This window comes from Spermophilus citellus (assembly GCF_964194105.1).
Source record: "Spermophilus citellus genome assembly, chromosome: 6".
Taxonomy (NCBI): Eukaryota; Metazoa; Chordata; class Mammalia; order Rodentia; family Sciuridae; genus Spermophilus; species Spermophilus citellus.
In genome coordinates, this window is record NC_138187.1 from 94,333,343 (window position 1) to 94,339,399 (window position 6,057).

General features: G+C 46.4%; 1 protein-coding gene across 3 annotated transcripts in view; it reads right to left on the reverse strand.

The window, feature by feature from the left end:
• The window catches only part of WDR37 (WD repeat domain 37), a 70,276-nt gene extending 64,631 nt beyond the window's left edge, over positions 1-5,645 (reverse strand). The window contains exons 1-2 of one of the 3 annotated variants that reach the window (XM_081299641.1): positions 5,580-5,645; positions 5,404-5,467 (exon numbers count right to left, since the gene is read on the reverse strand). The gene's annotated coding sequence lies outside the window, so the exon portion shown is untranslated. Of the gene's footprint in view, positions 1-4,833; positions 5,037-5,403; positions 5,468-5,552 lie in introns of those variants that run through there. The other 2 variants (XM_081299640.1, XM_081299639.1) reach the window with 2 other exon arrangements.
• Between the last annotated feature and the right edge of the window lie 412 nt (positions 5,646-6,057).

Here is a 6,057-nt window from a genome sequence, read left to right on the forward strand (position 1 = left end):
CAGCAGCCAAGTCATAAATGGAACTTGAAGGGCTGGAGCTACAGTCACCACAGAAACTGAAGTCAGTTGGGCTCAGGCACTCCAAGCAGGAACCTCAACAGAGGAACTAATTGCCCTGATACAGGTTTTAAGGTGGGCTAAAAGTAAGAAAGTAAATATTTAAACAGACAGCAAATATGCCTTTGCTACTTCACATGTGCACAGAGCCATTTATAGAGGTGGGGGTTACTAACTGCTGAAAGAAAGTTCATAAAAAAATAAAATAAAGATGAAATATTAGCCCTACTTGAGGCAATGTGGTTACCTAAATAGAGGGCTTTTATACACTGCCGGGGTTACCAAAGAGGAGATTCACCGGTTATTAGGAAAACAATTTTGCAGACAAAACAGCAGAACAGATGGCCTAAGTCTCCAAACCAGCCACCAAGGTAACCCTGTCTTTATATCCTAAAACCAGCCTTCATTCCCACCACATTATCTCCATATTATCTCCACATTATCTCTTTAGAGATGGCTAAAGCAAAGGGGGAACCAAATTGGAACTTTTCCTGATTCCAAGATTGACATGCTGCAACCCACTGGGGAAAGAACAAGTTAACTGACTTTCTGTCTAAGGCCTATTATATGCCAGGACTAAAACAAACAGCCCAAGACATCTCTGTACAATGCCCAACCTGCCAACAGGTAAATACCAAACAAGGAAGGCGAACCCACCCTGGGATCTGCAAAAAAGAACTGCCTGGAGACCACCTGGAAGTCAATTTCACTCAGGTAAGGCCTCCTTTGAATGGTTATAAATATCTCTTAGTTTTTGTGGATAGTTTCTCAGGTTGGCCAGAAGCATGTCTTACCAAAAATGAAACTGCTTGGACTGTTATAAAATTTCTTGTCAATGAAATCATACCTTACTATGAACTACCAATTGTCATAGGTCAGATAACCTATAATGGCTGCAGCATTCACTGCAGCCATATCACAAGGAATATCACAGGCTCTAAATATAAACTGGAAACTCCATGTGCTTGCGATCCCAAAGTTCTAGGCAAGTAGAGTGCATAAACCAGACCCTAAAGTGTACCCTCATAAATCTGCCTTACAGACCGGTGCTAGGTGGCCTATGCTTTTGCCTGTCACTCTCTTGCAGGCCGATGCACCCCTTATAAGGGAAATCTTTCTCCTTTTGAAATCATGTATGGGAAACATGATTTCATCTTTTGCTTCCTTGAGAAAATGACATTCATTTGGCAGAAATCAGCCACCAACTTCTTGTAAACTACTTTAAGTCTCTCCAGCAGGTTCAGGAAAAAAACTTTAAAATTCCTGCAAGAGAACCAACCCCAAGAGACCACTGATTTCCAACATCTGTTCCAGCCTGGAGACAATGTCTACATCAAGCAGTTCCAAAAGAAAAGGACTGACTCCCAGCTGGGGAGGACCCCACTCCATCCTGACTACCCCCCACCCCAACAACCAAGAAGGTAGATAAACTTTTTTTTTTTAAACAGGAACTCCTTTATTATTGGAACCCCCAGACACACCTCCCACTTGGCCCTTCCAGGAACCACCAACCAGAAATCCCTCCACTTCCCCAACCAATGCGAACTCCCGGGAGAACTCCAAAGTACTGGGCCCAGGCAGACAGCAGGGGTCTAATATATAACTGAATACACAGCTTAACATAACCATCATCATCTCAATGGCTCGCTGGTGTCAACTCTCAACCACTCCCTTCTGGCACAAATGCCTTGTGTCATTCCGACTCCCCTGTGTCTCTCAGCACTCATAACATAAGTGGATGCTAACACACAGTAAGAAATGGGGGAGGAAAGAATAGAATTTCTTTTTTTTTTAATTTTTTTTTAAGAGAGAGAGAATTTTTTTTAATATTTATTTTTTAGTTATCGGCAGATACAACATCTTGGTTTGTATGTGTTGCTGAGGATCGAACCCGGGCCGCAGGCATGCGCTACCGCTTGAGCCACATCCCCAGCCTCGAAGGTAGATAAACTTACAGAGTAGATTCATCACACCCGAGTCAAAGCAGCAAAAACATCACCCATGGAGGAATGAATGGCTCACAGAGACCTGACCATCCTCTAAAGACAAGACTAAAAAAAAAAATTGTTTTTCCTCTTGCTCGGATTGTGTTATAATGCCCAGGCTGCTCCTCATAGGTACAATTTTACCATCACTTCCAACGGAATGACAACTAATCTCTTTCAAAAGCTTCCACCCTTTTCCCTTGTACAATAGTAGGGACCCAATCTTTACCCCTTACTGCAAACTGTTCATCGGTTTATTAACCTATCATGGCCAGAATTGGCAAATGATTGCTGGCTATGCTTAAAAATCTAAGCCTCCTTACTATGTAGGGTTGGGTTCCACAGAGATGCCCACAGTATGGCCAAATACTACTTACTATACAAACTCTGGACCCAAGCTTACTTTACGGGTATATATAGAAAAAGCCACTTTTATTGGTTTTCCTAATACCAATATGCCTCCTAACTTTCCTGTGAACATTTACTCCTATAATATTTCTGGAAATTATACTATATCATACTTTGCTCCTAATGACACTTGGTTTGCCTGTGACACTGGTTTGTCTCAATGTACCTCTTTACAGCAATATCCCAACATCTGTATTGTAGTGCAGTGTGTTACTCCAGACCTACACCTACAGTAGGCCAAGAGGGGCTCCAAATCACCTATGTCCAGATAAAAAGGGCAGTTCCTCTCCGCGTTCCAGGCCCTTATGGGATTAAATGTAGCAGGAGCAATTGCAGTGGGTCCCGCAGCCTTAATAAAAGAGAACAGGGACTCACCTCTCACCCAGGAGGTAAATGACAATTTAAGCCACTTAGAGCAGGAAATCAACCATTCATATGACCAAGTCTAATATTTGGCTGACGTGGCACTTCAGAATCATAGGGACCTAGATCTCTTGTTCATGTCCCAAGGAAGGCTCTATATGACCCTAAGGGAAGCTTGGTGCTTCTGTGCAAATAAATCTGGAGTCATTAAAAGTTCCTTTGCCAAAATAAGAAAAAAGATACAAAGGAAAAATCAAGAGTTAAAACAAAATAAGTCCTGGTTCCAGAGATGGTACAAATGGAACCCCTAGTTGACTACCCTCCTCACTGCAGGGCTGGACCTGTAGTCCTAATATTCACAGGATTGCTCATTGGCTCTTGTCTTAAACTGGCTTATTAAATTTCATTGAACAACACATTTCCTCTGTTAAACTGATGTATATGTGCAGCCTCATACCCAACACAAGAATAATCAAGGATTTGATTGTCTCTAGAAGAGGGGGAATATTATGGGCTGATTTGAAAATCCTGACCAGACTTACCCCATTTTGTTCACTCACCTTACCTTATGTGAAGTTGGCCTCCTTCCATATGGTGCCCACATCTGCCCTCCTTGCCTCCTGACTGCAAGTTCCTGGTTTGGCAGTACCAATGTATAGAGACATGTCTCTTCTCCTTCCTCTAAGAATGTGATTTTTTAAAATGCAACTTTGTAACTTTTTTATAACCTGGTAATTTTCCACTTTTATGAACTGTATCTTGTGATAATGATTGCATCTTCTGCCTCCCCCGCTTTTGTGTTTCTTAGCTTTAAAAGCCTGTCCATACCCTCAATCAGGGTCAAGATGTAGTATGAGCCACACCAGATACTCCTTCATGGGCAAGGTCATATCCATTACCACAGGGGACCCAGAATCTTACAAGGCAGAGAGCTCCCACAACTAGAGAAGGAGAGTACCCGCCTCTGTGTTCAAGGCTTCAGGATCCCCGTGAGCCTGAGATCTCTCTAGGGCCTCCAAATGATGTGGCCTATAAGTAAAAAATCACCAGGTCAGTCTTGAAGCAGGACATGAAGCTTTACTGCCATCAGTTGAGATGCAGGAATCCAAATCTCTGGTCACATCTTAACCCCAACTGAGAATAAAGACAGGCTTACAAACCTAAAAACCACAAATAAAAAGGAAGCAGGAAAAGGAATCATAAGCAATCATAATCACAAAACACACTTCATAAAAAAGTGAAAAATGACTGGGTTACAAAAAGTTACAAAGTTGCATAAAGAAAAAAAATCACATTCTTAGAAGAGAGAAAGAGACACATCTTATTCATTGGTACTGCCAAACCAGGAATTTGCGGTCAGGAGCAAGGGGGGCAGGTGTGGGCACCATAAGGCAAGGGACCAACTTCACAGAGGGTGAGGTGTCTGAACAAAAATGTGTAAGTCCGGACTGATTTTTCAAATCCGCCCATAACATTCGGATGTTTCAGCTCACAAGGTGAAGGGCTTATTCATGCAACTTTGGAAGGCAGGTATATTACAGGTGCTGCTGTTTTATTCGGAGAACAGCTGCCTGGGCGGTGGCAGAGGACACGGAGGAGAGGAGAAGCCTGGAGAAGAGAAACCAAAAGCACTGCGCGGGGCAACCACCCTGGCATCCGCGCACAGCGCACTCCCGCCCCTCTCAGCTCCTTCCAAGCGGCCCTGCCAAGGCCCCCTCTTTGCAATCGTAGATCACCGTCTTCGAACAGCCTCCAAGTGGCTTCCCGCGCGACACTGGCAGCCCATGAAGGTGCCGCTCTGGGACACGAGAGGGAAAAGGACGCCGCGAACCCTCGTCCACCTCGAAAACCGGCCCATGCGACCCTGACACCGTCCCACGCCCGCCCTACCCCTGCCGAACGGCGATCCTCTTCTGCAGCATCCTCCCGTCCACCTCGACCCCTCCCCCAGACCCACTCCTCCTCCAGGTACCACGGGAAGGACAAGGAGCCCGACAGCTGGGAAGATGGCGGCACTTACCTGTCACAGCAGCTGTGCTCTCCACCGCCCGGAGCCAGCCCGGGTGGCACTCAGCCCGTAAGTCCCCACGACACGGCCCGCAGTACTGACCCGCAGACCTGCAGGACACCGGCCAACTCGGCACTGACGCGACCCGGCGACCCCAACTTTCCGTGCCCGCACTTCCGGCACCGCCGGAAGTTCCTCTTGACCACCGCCCCACATCCAGAGCCACCGGAAGCTCCGCCCAAGCGTGGCGCCGCCGGAAGTCTTGTCCTGGCTTCCGCCCCGCAGGCCTGGTTCCCCGCAGGTCTGTGCGCTTCGCTATGGTGCAGTCCCCCCGCCACCCTAACTAACCCTAGCGGGGGGCGAGCGGGGGCCGAACGAGTGACCTAGGGATGGGAGCGAGCATGGCGTCCCTGGTGACACGGGCGGGCTCGGACGCCGGAGGGCTGGAGCCTCGCGGACACGCCGGGACTTGTGCCCCAAGCGAGCCCAGCCCTACAGCCCCACGGCCACCCAGGCGCTCGGGCACCGCCTCCTAGGACCCCGGACGCCTCCAGTCGGGGAGAAATCACCCGAGCTACTCACCGCAGCAGGGGTTCCGGGGGGATTCACGGTCAGGCAGGTTTCAAATCCATCTGTCCTCTAAGAACTAGAGACGAGAAGGAAAATAGTCCTTTAAAATGTAAGGTCAAGTATACTGTTTATAACAATTTCGAAATCTTTCAAATCCACATCGTTTTATACGCTAATTTGCTGCTAACCGCTTAACTGGCAGCGCTCTGTGGTAGTCTTGTTATCTGCCTGCAGGGGAGCCTGATGGAGATAGAACTATTAATATTTCAGCTTATCTGCAGAAGATGACTCACCCAGTTTCCTTCTGAAATATTTGATCACCATTGGCTAAAAAAGAGAAAACAGAATCAGCTGTTCACTGCAAAAGGTGGGACTTAAGCTTTAATCTAGGTTGGAAAACTACATAATAGACTGGAACCATTACATAAACAGCCTTCTCTGCAAACAACTCCGGTAGAGTCTTTAAAGCTCACCTGGACTAAATCAAAAGTACGAAAGCATTACTTAAAGTATTGTTTTAAAATAATACTCGACCCCACAATATGTAGATCGGAGCCAACTTTTTCTTCTATCAGAGGCAGAGTCTCTGATTTGATATCAAGCTCCTTGATCCATTTTGAGTTAACTTTTGTGCATGGCGAGAGAAAGGGATTCAGTTTCATTTTG